At 45.7% G+C, this 21,855-nt stretch overlaps 1 protein-coding gene and 1 long non-coding RNA gene across 2 annotated transcripts in view; one reads left to right on the plus strand and one right to left on the minus strand.

Moving 5' to 3' along the window:
• The window catches only part of LOC120916886 (latent-transforming growth factor beta-binding protein 3-like), a 2,124,401-nt gene that overhangs the window by 28,814 nt on the left and 2,073,732 nt on the right, over nt 1-21,855 (minus strand).
• LOC120916887 lies at nt 251-1,497 on the plus strand. Its single transcript, XR_005744112.1, has 2 exons — nt 251-911; nt 979-1,497. It is a non-coding gene; the product is annotated as an uncharacterized LOC120916887 (long non-coding RNA).

The following is a 21,855-nucleotide window of genomic DNA, read 5'->3' on the forward strand; positions in this document are numbered from 1 at the left end:
GCAGCCCTGCTATCCCATGGTTTATATGAGGGATTAGTTCACCATCTCTGTGTTTCTGCACTAGCGTAGACCTAGACTATTCTTCTTGCCTACTCCACTGTTGGGATCCCTTTATTTTATTTGTTGTTTGCCTTCCCTGTCAATTGCTTCGTGACCACTAGGGGCGATCTTTGGTTCATCCGCATGGACACCCAAGGGCTTCCTTAGTGTTTGCCCGCTTTTCGTCCCTGCGTGTCTTGCCATGTTTTCCGTCCTAACCCTTTCCTTTGGTCCTAGCTGTCTCCCCCCTCTATTTGCTGCGATTGGCTCCCTCCCTCACCAGGAGGTACCCTCTTTGCATCATGCGGCTGGCTACTGGCTGGCGCTGTCGCGCCATTGGAAGGTACTTATCAGCTGACTTCCCCCTGCCGCTGAGAATTCTGGGGGTTGTAGACGTCCGGGACAGGATATTAATGGCGCATGCGCACGGATGCTGTGTGTCCGCACACGCCCGATGACGTCAGACACTCGGGCGTGTGGGAGGGGGGTTATAAGGAGACAGTGCTATCCATCCTCTGTGCTGCACTGATACATGGGGACAGCCTCTCCTGGGACACTCTGCATTTGGGTAATGATCTTTATCCTTTTCTCCTAGCTATTTCATTTGATTTTCTTTGCTTTGGACTGAGGTGATTTGTTTGTTCTGTGCCTGGCTCTGGTCGTCTTAAACCTTTTTTATTGATAACTCAGTGTTACTAACTAGGCATGATTTGTCTTCATGCCTATAAATACATATATATTGATATTTTATTTTTTCTATTCTCTTTATACATTTACCTAGTGACTGATCAGGCCTGGCCCAAGATCTGTGCTGAGCCAACTGTGTTGGTCCCTTTGACTGCCCCCATAGGTGTTTTCATATATTGAACTCAGTATGGAACGCCATACTCTTTTCACTATGGAATGCCATACTCATTAGGTGTTATGTGTTCCCTATAGCTGGGTCTCCTTCTCCCCTCCTGTGGATGAACTGATTGCCTCTACACGCAGCATTGACTGTGGTTTAAGTCCCCACGCCTCTTTTCTTTTGGCTGTGGAAAATACTGGTTCCCCATTTATTGGCAGGATCAAGGAGAATCTCTCTTTTTCTCTCCCCCCCTACTCGGGATTGCAGGTCAGCATGTGCTTCTTTGTATGAAAGCAAACTAAACTGTTTTGATTTGGTATTTTTGTGACTTTTATCATTATGTAACATGTATTTTTCTATTATTAATAGAGCTGGCCCTGTTTGATCCCAACCCTACCCCTGAGGAAGCCTTATAAGAGGCGAAATATATTGGGCAATACCACCTTGGTTGTGATGACATTCTATAACCAGCTATCTGTATCTATCCGGGATCTCCAGCGACCCGGAAAACGCATGTTCAATCTAATGTGTTTTTAATCAATTTCTTTATTTTTGTTATGTATCATCTGTCTATGATATATTTTTAATAAATTATTAAAAATTATTTGTTACTATTGTCTATATCTAGCACCGCTACAGTCCCATTGTTGTCCATACTTTTCACCCTATATTATCCGGGATGAGGTGCGTTCTATATGTAACTTGAATCTAGGCTAACTGGATCCTGTCCACTTTTTTCAATATTGGTTAACTGTTTGCAACCGATAATCTTCCTGGAAAACACCCACTGGGGGCAAGAGAAGAGGTAAGAAGGGGAAAAGAAAAACTAAGGGAAGAAGAGATCAAGAGAAAGGTAAAAAAGGGAAGTAGTATCACTTAACCCCTTCCCGACCGCCGCATGTACATATACGTCGGCAGAATTGCACATACAGGCACATTGGCGTACCTGTACGTCCCTGCCTTTCCACGGGTCGGGGGTCCGATCGGGACCCCCCCGCGACATGCGGCGGTTGGGTTCCCTCGTGGAGCGATCCGGGACGACGGCTTATTCGTTTATAGCCGCTCCATCGCGATCGCTCCCCGGAGCTGAAGAACGGGGAGAGCCGTATGTAAACACGGCTTTCCTGTGCTTCACTGTGGCGGCGCATCGATCGAGTGATCCCTTTTATTAGGGAGACTCGATCAATGATGTCAGTCCTACAGCCACACCCCCCTACAGTTGTAAACACACACTAGGTGAACCCTAACTGTTACAGCGCCCCCTGTGTTTTACTCCCAAACTGCAACTGTCATTTTCACAATAAACAATGCAATTTAAATGCATTTTTTGCTGTGAAAATTACAATGGTCCCAAAAATGTGTCAAAATTGTCCGAAGTGTCCGCCATAATGTCGCTGTCATGAAAAAAAACGCTGATCGCCACCATTAGTAGTAAAAAAAATAAAAATGCAATAAAACTATCCCCTATTTTGTAAACGCTATAAATTTTGCGCAAACCAACCGATAAACGATTATTGCGATTTTTTTTTTTTACGAAAGATAGGTAGAAGAATACGTATCGGCCTAAACTGAGGGGAAAAAAAAATTATATATGTTTTTGGGGGATATTTATTATAGCAAAAAGTAAAAAATATTGCATTTTTTTCAAAATTGTCGCTCTATTTTTGTTTATAGCGCAAAAACTAAAAACCGCAGAGGTGATCAAATACCACCAAAAGAAAGATCTATTTGTGAGGAAAAAAGGACGCCAATTTTGTTTGGGAGCTACGTCGCACGACCGCGCAATTGTCTGTTAAAGCGACGCTGTCCCGAACTGTAAAAACGCCTTGGGTCTTTAGTAATAATGGGGAGTACCGCGCTTAGGATCAAAATGTATGGAAAATATGGTAATAGTGGGGATAAGAATGTATACAAAATTTATAAATTGAATACAATAAAATAAGATAAGGACTGCAGCCCCCCCGGTAAGTAATTCCCTAGAGGACACAAAGATAAAATAAGAAAGTGTGGGGGTCGTGGCGCTGTCTCAGCTGAAGGCTAAATATACCGAATGTGTAATACGGTAATGACTTGTATGTGATCCAGGGCATCAACCAGTGAATAGTGGATCTAAACAATAGAAGTGCCTAAATGTGCTTCATGTATAAGTGACTAAGAATAGTGCGTGTGAAGACACTCAGACAAAAGTATGCTGTGCAAAGAAAAATAGTAACAGGTAAACACTGTGCACTAAATAACTACAAATAGTACAGGGTGTGATGTGACACTTAGTCACAGCTAATATTGTAAATAACACTAAGTGGCACCAAGTGCACTAGGTGAATAGCCAATAAAATAATATGAATAAACAATAGGTGCTAGGATATCAGTAACCGCCTGTAGGGTTCAGCGGTGAAAGATGCTGAATCAAAAACAACAATAGATAGGTGAACAGCCCATGTTGAATGTAACAACAATAATAAAATAGTCCAATAAATAATAAATCCAGAAATTGATCAGCAGTCCAAAAAAAAAAAAAAAATTTTGTGAAATTGTTCATAAACGGGTGCACCCAATCTGGGTGAGTGATCAAAGTATACAGTTGTGATGGTTCACGCAGTGATTCCGGTGCTATGCGTAGTATGTTCAAAAACGGGGGGTATTTTATTCGCACTACCACTAATAATGGCGTGCACAAAAAGCAGGTAAATACAAAAATATAATCAAGACTGAAACCAGGATTCCGATAAAATGATTAAAATGAAACAAAAATAAAAACAAAAACAGATAAACAGCTATCTAGACGATAGCAAACCTCCCAGCACAGCACTCGTAGCCGGTGAAAGATGTCAGCGCCAGCCTGGGAACGGCGTGCGTTCCACTGACAGTCAGCTGGTTAACCCGGAAGTGCGCGTGGGTGTGCGTGTATCCGCTTTACGCACGTTTCGTTAGATTACGCCTTCTGAAGCGGGTACACGCATACCACGGCTTGTAATTTAAATAGCAAGCGTCATCATGGAAACAGCCCTCCCACTATACGGTGATAGCCAATCCAGGAATTTGTAGGGAAATCCCCATCCAATCGGGCTAATTTGGAGTAACTCATTGGGCGTCCCTTATTTACATGTTAACGCTTATTTGGAGAGACATCCTTAGTGCAATTAGTCAATGGAGTTTAATACGATATCGGGCTAGGTTTAAAAATAAAGATAAAAAATAAAAATTGAACTGTGTGTCTACGTGTAGCCCATATAAATGGTACATTATACCTGACAGTATAAGAAGAACCTAGACAGGTATATGGATAAAGTGTCACGTCATAATACGGGGATATATAAATATGATGCCATGAAGCATATAAGCATCCAAATATATGAAAACATAACGTATGACCAGCATTGCTAGCCCTACATGAGTGGGAGAAACTAGGTTGAATAATCAGTAATATTGGACAGAGATAGCCTCTGAAAAAGAGGTAAGATATAGGAGGCATGCAGACCTCCATATCTGAGCAGGGACACACCGAGCGAGCCCTGCAGTAACACCCCTGGAAACAGGTTGGTATATTAAGTTAAATAAATACCTAAATTGGGAGGACATAGGTGTTGCTAAATTGGCATACAAGTAGGCAGAGAATATGCATAATGACTCAGTGTCACTGGAAATATAGTGAAAAGGCAGGCGTATAGGAACTAGACGGTTTAACGTATTCAAGTTAGACCTAGGTATGTGTGCCTAGAAGTATAAAATGAAACTAAGATAGAACTGATACCATAGGAAGGAGCCTAAGAATGTGTATGGAGATGGAGAGTAGATAAAGTAGAAAACTAAGAACGGTGGTCTCTGTCGGTAATCGATGGTCTCCCAAATTAAGGGACATCATGTCCCTATAGGAGTACGGCAGGTGGGGCATACCTTTATTTAATGAAACCACTTAACTAGTGGAAAATCTGTGAATGTACAGGATTAGGTGGATATGCACAGAGGAGTAATTAATACAAAAGAAAAAATTAATACAAAATGGTACCCCCTAGTTGCACGTCCTAAGAGCTAATCTGAGAGGTGTCAGTGATCTCTATTGTATATCAGATATTGGGTCTCTCCATCATAGAGGATGTGCAAAAGGGGGGTAAAATATAGTGAAAGTTGTCCAACATAAATACCATAGAAGTTGATTAAATAGTAAACATAATACGTGGGGCGCAGCAAAATAGGCCCATAGGAGATTCACTAACATAATACCCTAGCTAGCATATGTATATGTAGATATCTAGGATTGCCCCTATTTACGGGTTGGCCAGGAAACAATTCAAATCGATATCCTTGTTCAACCCAAAGGGTGCCAGAGACCCCAAACGGTAAATCCAACCGGTCTCGTTTTGGGAAATAGCAGTTGTCTTATTCCCACCCATCCAGTTGTCCTTGACTACATCAATGCCATAGAAAATCAGACCCGTAGGGTCTTGTTGATGGACTTCTTTAAAGTGGCGTGAGAGATGGTGTTTAGAAAAACCTGTTTTGATCCTATTGATGTGCTCTCGAATTCTTACTTTCAGGGGTCGGGTGGTTCTTCCCACATATTGCAAATGGCACGGACACTCAATGACATAGGTCACGTGCGTAGTGCTGCAGGTAATGAGTTCCTTGATTTTGTATTCTTTGAAATCGTTTCTTGATTTAAAACTCATTTTCCTTCTGGGTTGTTTCCTACTAACCCTACAGGCCAGACATCTCTGGCATTTGAAAAAGCCTTTAAGTTCAGGGCATATACTAACAGATTGTGGTGGATCTAGAACATTGTGCACGAGGTGATGGCGTAAAGATGGAGCGCGTCTATAGATGAAGCTTGGTTTTTTACCTAGAACTTTGGTAAGGGAATGATCTTCTTGTAAAATCGGCCAATATTTTTTGACTATATGCTCAAAGTCTTTATATTGAGAGTTGAAACCAGTAATAAATGCCACATCTGATTTATTCTGTTTGTTCTTTTTGTTATGTGACAACATAATACTCCTATCCATGTTCAGAACTTCATTTTTTAGTTTCGCCAAGTTTTCCTCCTTGTACCCTTTCTCTTTAAATCGATCGACAATTACGTCCGCTTGAATTTTGAAATCTGTAATGGAGCTACAGTTTCTCCGGAGTCACATCAATTGCCCTTTGGGTATATTAGCCTTCCACCTTGTGTGGTGGCAACTTGTTGATGGAATATATCCATTGCGATCCGTGGATTTAAAGTGGGTTCTTGTATGTAGCTTCGAACCCTGCTTATAGATCTGTAGGTCAAGGTAATCTATGCACTCTGTGTCCCACTTCCCAGTGAAAGTGAGGCCATATCTGTTAGTGTTCAGATCATGTAAGAATTTTTGGAAGGTATCGGTCGTTCCGTCCCACAAAATGATGAGATCGTCGATATATCGCCTGTACAATTTGATCTGTGGGATGTTCTGGTTATACACATATTCTTCCTCCCAACAGTCCATTAATAAGTTGGCAACGCTAGGGGCATAACGAGCCCCCATCGATACCCCCCTAGTTTGTACATAGTACTTTTTCTGGTACCAAAAATAATTGCACTCCATCGCCATTTTTAAACCTTCCACGATAAAATTGATCTGTGCTTGTTTTAGCCTTGTATTTTGATGTAAGGCTTTTTCCACCCCTAGTACGCCATCTTCCTGAGATATGCTGGTATACAGTGAATTAACATCAATAGTAGCCAGAAGTAGGTTTTCTGCACCGTCAATATGCTGTAGTTCGTTGATAAGTTGCAGACTGTCACGGAGGTGTGATCTTCCCTCCTTTACAATTGGTTGTAGGTAAGTATCAAGGTACTCTCCTAAACGGGAAAAGATGGAATTAATCCCACTAATAATGGGTCTACCGGGGGGTTTATCTAATCTCTTGTGTATCTTCGGGGTATAGTAGATGAACAGTGTTTTTGTGGAGTTGGACACTAAGTAGTCAGCTTCATTTTTGTTCAGTATCCCCATGGCTTTACCCTTCTTGACAAATTTCTCAAGTTTTTTGTTAAACCGTATCTTAGGGTTTCCCTTTAACTTTTTATAGGTATTTTCAACTCTAAGCAGGTTTTCCATCTCCTCTTCATAATCCGCTTAATTAAGGATGACAAGGCCACCTCCCTTGTCCGCCGGTCTAATTATGACCTCATTTCTACTGCCGATTTCCTTAATGGTTTTCCACACGTTATTATTTTTATTTTTAAATTTTCTCTGGAGTTTCCTGAGATCTCCTTCCACCATCTTCTTAAAAGCTCCTATACACTGATTGCCTGGTGTGTTGGGATTAAACGTGGAATTATTCCTCAGGTTGGTTTGAGTGTATTCTGATATTTCCGTTGTTCCTTCATCTTTATTATTCAAAAAGAATTTAAGCAGGTTCAGTTTTCTAAGGAATTTTTGGAGGTCAATGAAGACCTCAAATTGATCTAATGCTTTTTCCGGGGCATATTTTAAACCTAAATCCAGGATTTGTATTTCTTCTTTAGTTAGTTGGATATCGCTGAGAATAAATATGCCTTTGCCTAGTATTGCCTTGGGCGTTTTCTTCTGCCCTCCCCTGCACCCTCTGGTGCGCTTTCTCTTTGGGTGGGCTCTGTTTCTCTGTACTGGTTGTACGATCTGTTGGTCCATGGGGTGGGATAGGGTCCCTGTCCCTGATGGGCTTGGTTTCTTTGATTTTCTCCTCTCCCTGATGGTCTTCCATGGGTAGCCCCTCGGCTGCCATTCGCCCCTCTCCAGCCTGGGTTCCCATAACCTGTTCTCGGTCTCCATCTTCCTGGTGGTCCGGTGTTGTGTCTTTTTTCAACCTGACTAACTAACTATGTAACTATGTAACTATCGCCGCGTGCGTTAGAGTGCCAGCAACAAATCTAGAACTAGATCTCCTCTGTAAATCTAAACTGGTAACCTGTAAAAAAAATTAAAGCGTTGCCTATGGAGATTTTTAAGTACCGAAGTTTGGTGCCATTCCATGAGTATGCGCAATTTTAAAGCGTGACATGTTAGGTATCTATTTACTCGGTATAACATAATCTTTCACATTATACAAAAAAATTGGGCTAACTTTACTGTTTTGTTATTTTTTTAATTAATGAAACAATTTTTTTCCAAAAAAAGGGCGTTTGAAAAATTATTGCGCGAATACCGTGCAAGATAAAACGTTGCAATGACCGTCGTTTTATTCCCTAGGGTGTCTGCTAAAAAAACATATATATATAATGTTTGGGGGTTCTGAGTAATTTTCTAGCAAAAGAATGATGATTTTTACATGTAGGAGAGAAGTGCCAGAATAGGCCTGGTAATGAGGTGTGTATAAAAGCCCGGTATTGAAGTGGTTAAGTTTTGATTGCACCAGAGAGGGGTAAAAATTGTTATTCCCTTATAGCCCATCAATACTTTTGTTGTTTGCCACACCTTAAGGCTAAGTTTTATAGTTGGACAGTATATATTTGATTAAAGAAGAATTGTTTAGAGAGAGTTCTAGAAACTGTAAATTCATAGGATTTAAGGCTCTATATATATGCAATTTATACCATACATTTTTATCACTTGAATTATTTTTCCCATTATGGGAGTTAGTAGGGCCTCATGTCTAAGGTTTGCCTAAGGCCTCACAAAGCCTAGAGCCGCCCCTGATATCAAGACCCACTCTGACTTTTATCCTATACAGTATCATACTCCCGAGATGGATACATTTCAGAAATGTTGCTCAGTTAGCTGCCATCCCTTTAAGTTCTTCCTTTAACAAAAATATTTTTTACTGCACAAGGGAGAGCAGCTTTAGGTACGATTTTACGTTACGCCGGCGCAAAGGTATGTGAATCTGGGCCTATCACTTTAAGAATTTATAATATGCTAGATTCATTTTTTTCCTTCTTAGATGGCTTGTTTCCTGTGAAACTAAACTAAGGAACGCCTGTGACGACACAGACTACTGATAAGGACTCAAAGGCCGCTTAAAATAGGCTTTCGTACCAAAACCTGAACTGACCAGATAATGCTGAAATCTCTTTTTTTGCCAGTCACATGATGTAACCACTAGGGTTGAACAAACCTGAACTGTAAAGCATGGCAGCCAATCGCCATTTGTTTTACTACTGTGACTGGGAACTGATCACAGCCATGCCTACTTATGGCATGGCTGTGATTGGCCAGTGCAGCATGTGACCCAGCATGTGACCAGCCTCTATATCACATAGAGGCACACAGCACAGATCGTCACTCTGCTTTAGTTATGATATGGAGAGGCTGTGCTGCTGCTGCTTAGGGACAGTGTCAGATAGTTTTTTCCTGCTTCAAGTGTGCTCTAGCTATGTAATAGGGACAGTCTGCTGCTGAATCAGGGACAGTGTCGGATAGGTTTTTCCTGCTTGAAGTGTGCTCTAGCTATGTAATAGGGACAGTCTGCTGCTGAATCAGGGACAGTGTCAGATAGCTTTATACTGCTTCACTAATCGAAAACAGCACTGTGCATTTCTGTGAGATCTGCATCTTATAGTTTAGGGACAGGTTCCAGCTTGTTTCTATAGGGACAGTAATATATAGGTGACTCTGCCTATTTCACCAGCACTTCAACTCTCTCCTGTGATCTACTGTGTGTGTCCAGTACATAGTTCAGGGACAGGTTCCAGCTTGTTTCTATAGGGACAGTAATATATAGGTGACTCTGCCTATTTCACCAGCACTGCAACTCTATCCTGTGATCTACTGTGTGTGTCCAGTACATAGTTCAGGGACAGGTTCCAGCTTGTTTCTATAGGGACAGTAATATATAGGTGACTCTGCCTATTTCACCAGCACTGCAACTCTCTCCTGTGATCCACTGTGTGTGTCCAGTACATAGTTCAGGGACAGGTTCCAGCTTGTTTCTATAGGGACAGTAATATATAGGTGACTCTGCCTATTTCACCAGCACTGCAACTCTCTCCTGTGATCCACTGTGTGTGTCCAGTACATAGTTCAGGGACAGGTTCCAGCTTGTTTCTATAGGGACAGTAATATATAGGTGACTCTGCCTATTTCACCAGCACTGCAACTCTCTCCTGTGATCCACTGTGTGTGTCCAGTACATAGTTCAGGGACAGGTTCCAGTTGTTTCTATAGGGACAGTAATATATAGGTGACTCTGCCTATTTCACCAGCACTTCAACTCTCTCCTGTGATCTACTGTGTGTGTCCAGTACATAGTTCAGGGACAGGTTCCAGCTTGTTTCTATAGGGACAGTAATATATAGGTGACTCTGCCTATTTCACCAGCACTGCAACTCTCTCCTGTGATCCACTGTGTGTGTCCAGTACATAGTTCAGGGACATATTCTAGCTTGTTTCTATAGGGACAGTAATATATAGGTGACTCTTCCTATTTCACCAGCACTGCAACTCTCTCCTGTGATCCACTGTGTGTGTCCAGTACATAGTTCATGGACAGGTTCCAGCTTGTTTCTATAGGGACAGTAATATATAGGTGACTCTGCCTATTTCACCAGCACTGCAACTCTCTCCTGTGATCCACTGTGTGTGTCCAGTACATAGTTCAGGGACAGGTTCCAGCTTGTTTCTATAGGGACAGTAATATATAGGTGACTTTGCCTATTTCACCAACACTGCAACTCTCTTCTGTGATCCACTGTGTGTGTCCAGTACATAGTTCAGGGACAGGTTCCAGCTTGTTTCTATAGGGACAGTAATATATAGGTGACTCTGCCTATTTCACCAGCACTGCAACTCTCTCCTGTGATCCACTGTGTGTGTCCAGTACATAGTTCAGCGACAGGTTCCAGCTTGTTTCTATAGGGACAGTAATATATAGGTGACTCTGCCTATTTCACAAGCACTTCAACTCTCTCCTGTGATCTACTGTGTGTGTCTAGTACATCGTTCAGGGACAGGTTCCAGCTTGTTTCTATAGGGACACTAATATATAGGTGACTCTGCCTATTTCACCAGCACTGCAACTCTCTCCTGTGATCTACTGTGTGTGTCCAGTACATAGTTCAGGGACAGGTTCCAGTTTGTTTCTATAGGGACACTAATATATAGGTGACTCTGCCTATTTCACCAGCACTGCAACTCTCTCCTGTGATCTACTGTGTGTGTCCAGTACATAGTTCAGGGACAGGTTCCAGCTTGTTTCTATAGGGACAGTAATATATAGGTGACTCTGCCTATTTCACCAGCACTGCAACTCTCTCCTGTGATCTACTATGTGTGTCCAGTACATAATTCAGGGACAGGTTCCAGCTCGTTTCTATAGGAACAGTAATATATAGGTGACTATGCCTATTTCACCAGCACTGCAACTCTCTCCTGTGATCTACTGTGTGTGTCCAGTACATAGTTCAGGGACAGGTTCCAGCTTGTTTCTATAGGGACAGTAATATATAGGTGACTCTGCCTATTTCACCAGTACTGCAACTGTCACCTGTGATCTAGTGTGTGTGTCCAGTACATAGTCCAGTTGTGAGATACTGTCTGTGCAGTACATTGTTTAGGGCTAGGTTCCTGCTTCTTGCTATAGGGAAAGAATTATATAGGTGAATCTCTGCATATTACACCACATTACACTATTGTTGTATTTAAAAAACACCCGTTTAGGGCAAGATCCTACATTTGATAAATATGAGGAAAATGTCAAATAAGGGACGTGGCCGCGGTCGTGGTGCTGCTGGTGGAGCTCCTGTTACAGGGAGAGGACGTGGTAGATCTGCGCCAGCTACAGGCACAAGCGAAACACCTTTCTCAGGTGTGAGTAGGCGACAGAGCCTGCAGCGGTATTTGGTTGGGCCTAATCCAACTCTACGAATGTTGAGGCCAGGAGCAGAACAGGCGGTAGTAGATTGGGTTGCTGGCAGTGCCTCCAGTTCCTTCACATTGTCTCCCAACCAGTCTTGTGCTGAAAGTTCAGAGTTGGCGCCTGCAGTCGATGTCCACCATCAGTCTTTCACCTCACCCCCTTGCAAATCAGCCAAGCAGTCTGAGCCCCAAATCATGCAGCAGTCTATTCTTCTTTTTGATGAGTCTGTTATCATGTGTTCCCAGGGCCATCCACCTAGCCCAGCCACGGAAGTGGAAGAGATTGAGTGCACCGATGCCCAACCACTTATATTTCAAGATGAGTGCATGGGGGTACCATCACAGCACGTCTTGGATGATGATGAAACACTGGTGCTTTTGCAATTGTGCAGACCGACAAGGAGGGCAGTGGTGAAGACTGGGTGGAAGATGATGTGGAGGACGATGAGGTCCTCGACCCGACATGAAATCAACCTCATGCAGGTGACCCATGTAGTTAGGAGGAAGAGGCGGTGGTCGCACAGAGCCACCAGCACAGCAGAGGAGGGAGCAGGGTGCCAAAGCAGAGCATCCGTCCCCTAGACAGTACGCCTGCTACTGCCCAACGCAGCAAGGGACCGAGCACACCAAAGCCAGGTCCAAGGAGTTCCCTAGCGTGGCAGTTCTTCACACAATCTGCTGATGACAAGACACGAGTGATTTGCACGTTGTGCAATCAGAGCCTGAAGCGAGGCATAAACGTTCTCAACCTGAGCACAACCTGCATGACCAGGCATCTAAGTGCAAAGCACGAGCTGCAGTGGAGTAGACACCTCAAAAACCAAGAAAGGTCTCTGGTTCCTCCTGCTTCCTCGTCTGCATCAGTCTCGGGCCTTTCTGCCTCTTCATCCACCTCTGTAGTGACAGTGCCACTGCCACCCCTCAATTAGAGGACCGGCAAGCAACACTACCACCTGGGTCACCAAACATCTCCACAATGTCCCATGGAAGCATTCAGCTCTCTATCTCCCAAACACTGGAGCGGAAGAGGAAGTACCCCCCTACCCACCCACGATCCCTGGCCCTGAATGCCAGCATTTCAAAATTACTGGCCTTTGAAATGCTGTCATTCCGTCTGGTGGAGACGCAGAGTTTTAAAAGCCTGATGGCATTGGCTGTCCCACTACTTTTCCAGGCGAGCCATCCCTTCCCTGCACAACCAAGTGGGGGACAAAATCAGGTGTGCACTGCGCAACGCCATCTGTGCCAAGGTACACCTAACTACGGATACGTGGACCAGTAAGCACGGTCAGGGACGTTATATCTCCCTAACAGCGCACTGGGTAAATGCAGTGGCGGCTGGGCCTGAGGCAGATAGCAGTTTGGCGCATGTCCTTCCACCACCGAGGATTGCAGGGCGCTTCAGTTTGCCTCCTGTTCCTAACTCCTCCTACTCCGCTTCCTCATCCTCTACCGCCTCCTCATCCAGTCAGCGTAACAAATTCACCACCAACTTCAGCACAGCCTTGGGTAAACGCCAGCATGCAGTTTTAAAACTTTCCTGTTGGGGGGAGAAAACACACACCACGCAGGAGTTGTGGAGGGACACGGAACAACAGACCGATGAGTGGTTGGCGTCAGTGAGCCTCAAGCCGGGCCTGGTGGTGTGCGATAACGGGCGAAATCTCGTAGCAGCTCTGGGCCTAGCCGGTTTGACGCACATCCCTTGCCTGGCGCACGGCTGAATTTGGTGGTGCAGAGTTTCCTGAAAACTTACCCCGATATGCCACAGCTGCTGCAGAAAGTGCGGGCCGTCTGTGCCACTTTCGGCGTTCTCACCCTGCTGCTGCTCGCCTGGCAGCGCTGCAGCGTAACTTCGGCCTTTTCCGCTCACCGCCTCATATGTGATGTGCCCACAAGGTGGAACTCCACCTTGCACATGCTGGCCAGACTGTGCGAGCAGCAGCAGGCGATAGTGGAGTTTCAGCTGCAGCACGCACGAGTGAGTCGCTCTGCGGAACAGAACCACTTCATCACCAATAACTGGGCCTCCATGCGAGACCTGTGTGCCTTGTTGCGCTGTTTCGAGTACTCCACCAACATGGCCAGTGCCGATGACGCCGCTCTCAGCGTGACTTTCCCAGTTCTATGCCTCCTTGAAAAAACGCTACGGGCGGTGATGGAAGAGGATGTGGCACAGGAGGAGGAGGAGGAATCAGGATAATTTCCAAGGCTTTCAGGGCAGTCATTCACAAGTGGCTCCGAGGGTGGGTTCTTGCACCAACAAAGGCCCCAGGTACACAATTGTCCAGCAAGGGCACAGTTCTGGAGGATGACGCGGTGGAGGATGAGGAGGAGGAAGACATGGAGGAGGAGGAGGAACCATGTTCACAGCAGGATGGCATCCAGACCAGCTCATGGCCATCACTGGTGCGTGGCTGGGGGGATACAGAGGACGCAGATGATACACCTCCCACAGAGGACAGCTTTTCGTTGCCTCTGGGCAGCCTCGCACACATGAGCAATTACATGCTGCAGTGTCTCCGCAACGACCGGCGTGTTTCGCACATTATAACAGGTGCTGATTACTGGGTGGCCACGCTGCTGGATCCCCGTTACAAGGACAATGTACCATCCTTAATTCCCTCACTGGAGCGTGAACGCAAGATGCGCAAGTACAAAGCGCACGCTGGTAGAACGCGCTGCTGATGCAATTCCCACCTGGCAGCGGGGGCACAGTGGAAGCAGAAGGCGAAGGCAGAGGAGGAGGAAGAGGTCGCCAACGCAGCAGGGTCACCGCCAGCACCTCAGAAGGCAGGGTTAGCATGGCCGAAATGTGGAAAAGCTTTGTCAGCACGCCACAACAAACAGCACCACCAGCTGATGTGGAACGTTTTAGCAGGAGGCAGCATTTCAGCAACATGGTGGAGCAGTATGTGTGCACACGCCTACACGTACTGAATGACGGCTATGCCCCCTTAAACTTCTGGGTTCTCCAAATTGGGCACATGGCCTGAGCTTGCCCTTTACGCCTTGGAGGTGCTGGCCTGCCCTGCGGCCAGTGGATTGTCTGAACGTGTATTTAGCACGGCAGGGGGCGTTATCACAGACAAGCGCAGCTGCCTGTCCAGAGCCAATGTGGACAAGCTCACGTTCATTAAAATGAACCAGGCATGGATCCCAGAGGACTTGTCCGTACCTTGTGCAGAATAGACACCGGGCCGGCCTTACCCAGCCATTGTTTTTTTTCTGATCTTTCTAGGGTTGCCATCTCATCCCTTTAAAAGCAAAAACATATTACACAGGTTCTCTGGCTGATTAAGTTGCTGCTAATTAAACTCACTTGGTGCCTTATCGACAGTAAATTAGCCCCAGAACCTGTGTAATTACTCTGTGTTCTGGTTTAAAGGGGTAGCAACCCTAGATCTTTCTCACTCTTTTGAGGTTTACCCTAATTTAAAAAATACATATATTAAAAACCAAAACCTGCTGTGTTGGCTACCTCCTCCTCCTCCACCGCTGCTTCCACCTACACCGACACATCCACCTCAACCTCCTAATACATATGGACCTCGTCCTCCTAGGTCAAAATGATTTTATTTTTTATTTTTTTTATGTTATTTTATGTTATTTTGAGTTATTTCCCTATCCACATTTATTTTAAGAGTACTTGCCATGCTGTTCCCGACATTTTGCAAAATTATTTTTTTTATGCCATTTTGAGTTATTTCCCTATCCACATTTATTTTCAGAGTACTTGCCATGCTCTTCCCGACATTTTGCTTCCATTTGCAGCCCTCCAGCCCTTTCCCTTAGTTTTTTAGAGACATTTTTGTAGTCAAAAGTCCGGGTCCCCATTGACTTCAATGGGTTTGGGGTTCGGGTAAAAGTTTGGGTCGGGTTCGGGTCCTGAACCCGAACTTTTTTTTCAAGGTTCGGGTCCGAACCCGAACATCCAGGTGTCCGCTCAACTCTAGTAACCACCTCTTTAACTGTTTCCTTGCTTTTAAGAAGATATGATTGCTGATTGGACTAAACTATACAGTTACACCTATAACACGCCTAAGCCCTTACGCATATTCCTAAGTATATATTGTTAAATTTGATGTTTGTAAGTCAGAGACACTTCCTTCTTCATTTGGCCCTGTAGAGCTGGATATTGGTGTGTGTTGTGTCTCTCCACTGCAGTGTATGAATAAAGCACCTAATATTCTTTTATAAAGATTTGGATCTACTATCTCGTCTTGTTTGGAGACTCCCTAACCTGATTTAACAGGAGCGTATTACAGAACTTGCTCCATAGGTATATATTTGGGTGCATAGGCGTGCTCACAGGGTGTGCCAGATGTACCTGGTGTGACATTGGGGTTTTTAGCTCAGTGGTAGATGCGTTTTCATGTAGTAAGTCCACAGCAGTCAGCTATCAGGTTTGAGGGCATGGCAAGCCATTTTTATTAAAAGGAACAAAATAAAAGTTTATACACAGGATTTCCCACAGAAGGGTTCTTCTCCAGTAAATTCACACAACAGAAAATGCCAAACCTCCTGGCTCCTATGCTTACTTTGCCTTGCAGTTCCCTGCTAAACCTGGCCTACTCCTGGTCTCAACAGGATTCTCCAGCCCCTGGGTTTGCTCACTGTCCCCCAGACTCCAGAACTTCCTTCAGCCCCCTTGGACTTGCTAGCCACCTTGGCTCTCCCAGCCTCCCAGACCCTTCTCTGGTCTCACAGGCCCTTGTAGCCATCCCAACCTTCCCAGTGCTTCAGACACAAAGTCTCCCCTCACCAGGGATGTAGTCTCACACCGGGCAGACAGTTCTCCTGACAGGGGTCTGTCTTTCACCAGCAGTAACAAGCTACTCACACTCCACCTTCCTTCCACTTCTGCTCTCACCAACCCCTCATTATATGGGCTGTGTGAACCTAGGCACACACCCTGCTGGCTGTCCACAAGACCCAGACACAGGGTTGGAGATCCCGTCCCACCCAAGACTCTGAAGAATCTCCAAACTACAGAGTCCCACCCGAAGATGGCAAAATCTGGAGAAAGCTGCCAAAGCAGTTTTCTCAGTTTCAAAGCTATGCTCTGTAGCTCTTCACTCTGTGTCCATTTTAACCCAATTTTCCCAGAGACAGGGACTCTCACTATTACACTAGGGACACCCTATTCACCCCATGCGCATTAGTATTATTGCTCTGTGTGCTTACAGGAAGATGGAAAAGATCTCCCTCTTACCAGGTCTGCCATAAGAGAAGTGTTTACACACTTTTTTCACTGTGCCAGCAGGAAGATCAATGTGTTGGGGTCATATATATGTAGACTCCTATGTACACTCATATGTGTGTGTTTGAGCTTTAAAGTGCACACCCTAATGCAATAGGCTGCACGCACCTATGTTTGGGTGTCTTTATTCCTGAATGCCCCATTTTTCCTACCTTTCACTATCTCCCTAAAACCCATACGGGCTTGAAGGGCAGGCTCAACACTGACTGTACACAGTCCCCTCCTGTGTAGCTCTGCCTGTCTAAACGTCTCCTCTGCTGCACTGACACAGAGTCCTTTTCCTGCCAGAGCTGCAGACTGGCATACACACTCCCCCACCAAAAGCCTTTTGGTCCCCAAAGAAACAGCTGAAGCTGGAGGAAGGCGCAAATTATTAGCCAGGTTTAAAAAATATAGGATTTTTGTACTCACTGTCAAATCCATTTCCCTGAGTTCATGGACGGACACAGCATCCTTTGACAGTAGGGTTATATCCGCTTCCTTTAGGAGAGTTTAGGCAGAGAAAAAAAGCACTTTAAGTGTTAACACATTCCCCAGTGCAGCTCCTCCCAGGGGGCGTGGCCCCCTGGGTATAACCCACACCCTGCTCTAGCAGCCTCAGTTCGTAACAGGCAGTACAAACAAAAGAGGGGTGGGTGCTGTGTCCGTCCATGAACTCAGAGAAATGGATTTTACAGTGAGTACAAAAATCCTATTTTCTCTTCCGTTCATGGACGGACACAGCATCCTTTGACAGTAGGGACATCCCCAAGCAGTGTCAAAAAATTTCGAGGGGTGGAAAAACAACACAGCAAACCAGGTTACACCCCAAACAAAACCGGAGTTGCTCAACAGGGGAACTCCAACCATAAACTGCCGCCTGGAACACCTGTGGCCGAAGGAGGCATCAGAAGATGCACACACATCCACCTTGTAAAACTTTGAAAAAGTGTGGATCGACGACCAGGTCGCTGCCTTACACCCCTGTAGCACAGAGGCATAATTCCGGAAAGCCCAAGAGGCCCAGATTTCCCTGGTCGAATGCGCCGTAACCCGAAAGGGAGGCGCCCGCCCCTTCAGGGCATAGGCCTGAAGCACAAATGGTGGCCAACGAGACTGCCAGGCCCTCTTGTAGGACCAGCCACCGGCACGAACAGTGAGTCCGACTTCCGGAACGGAATCGTAGCAGATAAGTACACTCGTAGGGCTCGAACCACATCCAGAGGATGTAAAGTGGCCTCCACCTGGTATTTCGGCTGAGGACATAAGGATGGAAGAACAATGTCCACATTAATGTGAAAAGCCGAAACGACCTTGGGGAGAAAAGACGGCTGCGGCCGCAGCACCAACTCATCCTTATGGATGACCAAGTAGGGAGCCTTGCAAGACAATGCCGCCAGTTCAGACAGACACTCGTCTGATCGAGGTAATTGCTACTAGAAAAAAATCACCTTTTGTGACAGAGTCAACAAAAAACCTCCCGAATGTCCTCAAAGGGAGCATCCTGAAGCACCGAAAGGACTAAATTCAAGTCCCATGGGGGTAGTGGAGGGCGCCCCGGAGGGGCCACATGCCAGACCCCCTGAACAAACGTACGCACCAAGGAGTGTGACGCCAAGGGTCGCTGAAAGTAAACAGCCAGAGCAGAAATCTGACTCCTAACTGTACTTAAGGCGAGAGCCTGATCCACTCCCTGCTGTAAAAACAGCAGAATCCTGTACACCACAGAGATGTAGGCCTTCCACATATGATAGTAAACTGGTAAACCCTACGTGAGGTAGACTTCCGTGCACGCAGCGCGATAGAGACCACCGAGCCCAATAGGCCTCGGTCCTTCAGCCCCTGGCTCAACAGCCACGCCGCTAAAGCCAGTGACTGTAAAGCAGGGTGGAAGATCGGACCCTGCAACAGAAGATCATCTCTCAGGGGATTAAGCTAGGGGGCGTCTGCCACCAGACGCACCAGGTCCGCGTACCAGGAGCTACGCGGCCAATCTGGGGCGATCAGGATTGATAGAATCCCTTTGGCTTCCACTCTACGCAGCAGGCGAGGAAGAAGCTTCAGAGGAGGGAAGGCGTAAATTAGGTGATAGTGACCCAAGGCACCACCAACGCGTCTGACGCGTCTGCCCACGGGTCCTTAAACCTGGCCACGAACCGTGGCACCTTCCGATTGAGACGGGACGCTAGAAGGTCCGGAGTGCCCCACTTTTGGCACAGACCCTGAAACACCTGCGGGTGGAGAGACCTCTCTCCTTGGTCTAGTGCAGTGCGACTTAGCTTGCCAATTCTGTGCTCCCGGAATGTACACGGCCGATAGAGCCGGAACGGACCTTTCGGTCCACCAAAGGATGTGCGCCACCTCCGTCGCTGCAGCTGAACTCTGTGTGCCTCCCTGATGATTGATGTATGCCACGCCCGTTGCGTTGTCGGACTGGATTCTGACTGGTCGGCCCTGCAGATCCAGGGACCACCTGGCAAGGCACAGCTTGATTGCTCGGAGCTCCAGAATAATGATCGGTAGGCGGGACTCCTCCTGAGTCCAGCGCCCCTGGGCTGACTGTGTGCCCCAAACGCCCCCCCAACCGGAGAGGCTGGCATCCGTCGTGACCACTGTCCAGCGGCACGGCAGAAAACGACTTCCCGGTCCAAAGCACCGGAGACGCCAGCCACCACACCAGGGGAGACTTGACCAGTTGACTCAATTGAATCTGATAATCCAGAGATGACGGGAGCTTGTCCCAACATGACAGTAGTTCTCTCTGTAGCACCCTGGTGTGGAATTGGGCATACGGAACCGCCTCTAAAGAGGCCACCATCAGACCCAAAAACCCCATGCAGAATCGCAGAGATGACCACTTCTGCTTTACTAAAAAGGTCCTCCACAAAGGCATAACGGGTCGCAATGCAAAAACTGTCTGCGGTGTATCCCATTCCTTGTAGAACAACTGTCCCAAAAAAGGAACACAAGGAAACATTGTCAGTGCGTAGCGGTTTTGCGGGACCCAAAAAGGACTGGCACAAGAGGTGCCCCCGCCCCATCCTTCTCTGTTCTCCCTCTCCCAAACACGTTTTGAAGGATGCTTAAATACAACCTTGCTGGCTTAGTTTCAACTTCTAGATAGCCTCTGAGGTCGGTCTTTTTAAAGTGATTTTAAAGGCACAAGGTTTTTTACCTTCATGCATTCTACGCATGAAGGTAAAAAACCTTCTGTGTGCAGGAGCCCCCCCAATATTTACCTGAGCCCCATCAAGATCCAGCGTTGTACACGAGAGTCTCGTGTACTGAATGGACATGCAGAGCAGCGGCTTGGGAGCAAGCCTTTATATAGCCAGATTCACATACATCGGCGTATGTTTAAGCTGGCGTAGTGCAGCTCATTTGAGCTACGCCGACGTAAAATAGAGAGGCAAGGCCAGTATTCACAAAGCACTTGCTCCCTAAGTTACATCGGTGTAGCGCAAATGGCCCGGCGTAACCCCGCCTAATTCAAAATAGGCAGGTAGTGGGCGTGCTCCATGTAAAGTACCCGTGACCCCATGTAAATGAGGGCCGTTGGTACGGCGCATGCTCAGAATCATGTCGCAAATACTCATTGCTTTCGACGTGAACGTCACCTACGCCCCGCCCCATTCACGTACGCTTATGCAAATTACGTAAAATACGACGGCTGTTCTGTTGTCATTTATACCTTGCATGGGCTGCACCATCTTTTTGGTGGTTTATCTTTACGCCGGCGTATGTCTTATGTAAACGGCGTATCTTACTGCGAGGGGCGTACGTACGTTCGTGAATCGGCGTATCTTGCTCATTTAAATATTCATTGTGTAAATCCACGTACACGCCCCTAGCGGCCAGCGTAAATATGCACATAAGATACGACGGCGTAGGAGACTTACGTCGGTGGTGTCTTGGCCAAATTTAAGCGGATCTGATTTCCAGAATACGCTTAAATATACGACGGCTCGCATTCAGACTTACGACGGCGTATCTACTGATACGCCGTCGTAAGTCTCTATGAATCTGGCTAATAGAGTTTAACCACTTTAAGAAAGTAAATGTTTTACTGCCTGAGTCACTAGGTAAAAATAAAGTGAAAAAGGTAAAAAATAAATAAAATAGAAAAAAAACTAATGCTGCCACCACATTTAAGTATTGGTAAACTGCAATGTATTATTTTTTATTTTTATAAAATAAGTAGAAAGAATTCAATTGGACATCTCAGGCTCTACTATATGATCTGCATTTTATGACTGAAGCAAAAAATGCATGCTGCATTTAATAAAATACTTATTTTTATATTTGTTTATCCTTTGTTGATTCTCAGTGCTCTTGATCTCCTGCAGACTCCTCCAGTCCCCAAGTAGTTTCATAAATGAACATGAAACCATAATATAATCTTGGTTACTGCCATATGCAGTAAACATATTAGTACCACAAAGGTCATTATTCAGACAGGTACTAATACATTTTTATTATTACCCGGCCATGTATAAATAGGCCAAAGATTTTAAAAGAACCCTGCTGCATTAAAATGTTTCGCAGACAGGATGTATACAGAAAAAATTTCAGTAAATCACACTCATGCAGGGCCAGATTAAGAACATCATGGGCCTGGTGCTGAGGATTTTGGTGGGGCCTTTTATAAAAGATGAATAAATGCGTGGGAATGACATGAACGCAGCCCGGCCAAGACAAGTGACCAAAGGCACAGAACCCAGAAGGAAGACGGGTGAAGATGGAAGTGCCCAGGCCCGCCTGATTCATCACAGCGCAGCACTGGAGGGCTCAGTCTGAAAATTTAAGTGTACACTAATGTGCTAATATGCTGTGCATACTTGTACATTGTGGCATAACCTACCCCAGGGCCTCTAAAAAGTAGTAATGTCAGGAAAGTTTACTACCACTTTAATATCACAGGATCCCAGGAGCCT

This window comes from Rana temporaria, chromosome 11, assembly GCF_905171775.1.
Source record: "Rana temporaria chromosome 11, aRanTem1.1, whole genome shotgun sequence".
NCBI lineage: Eukaryota > Metazoa > Chordata > Amphibia > Anura > Ranidae > Rana > Rana temporaria.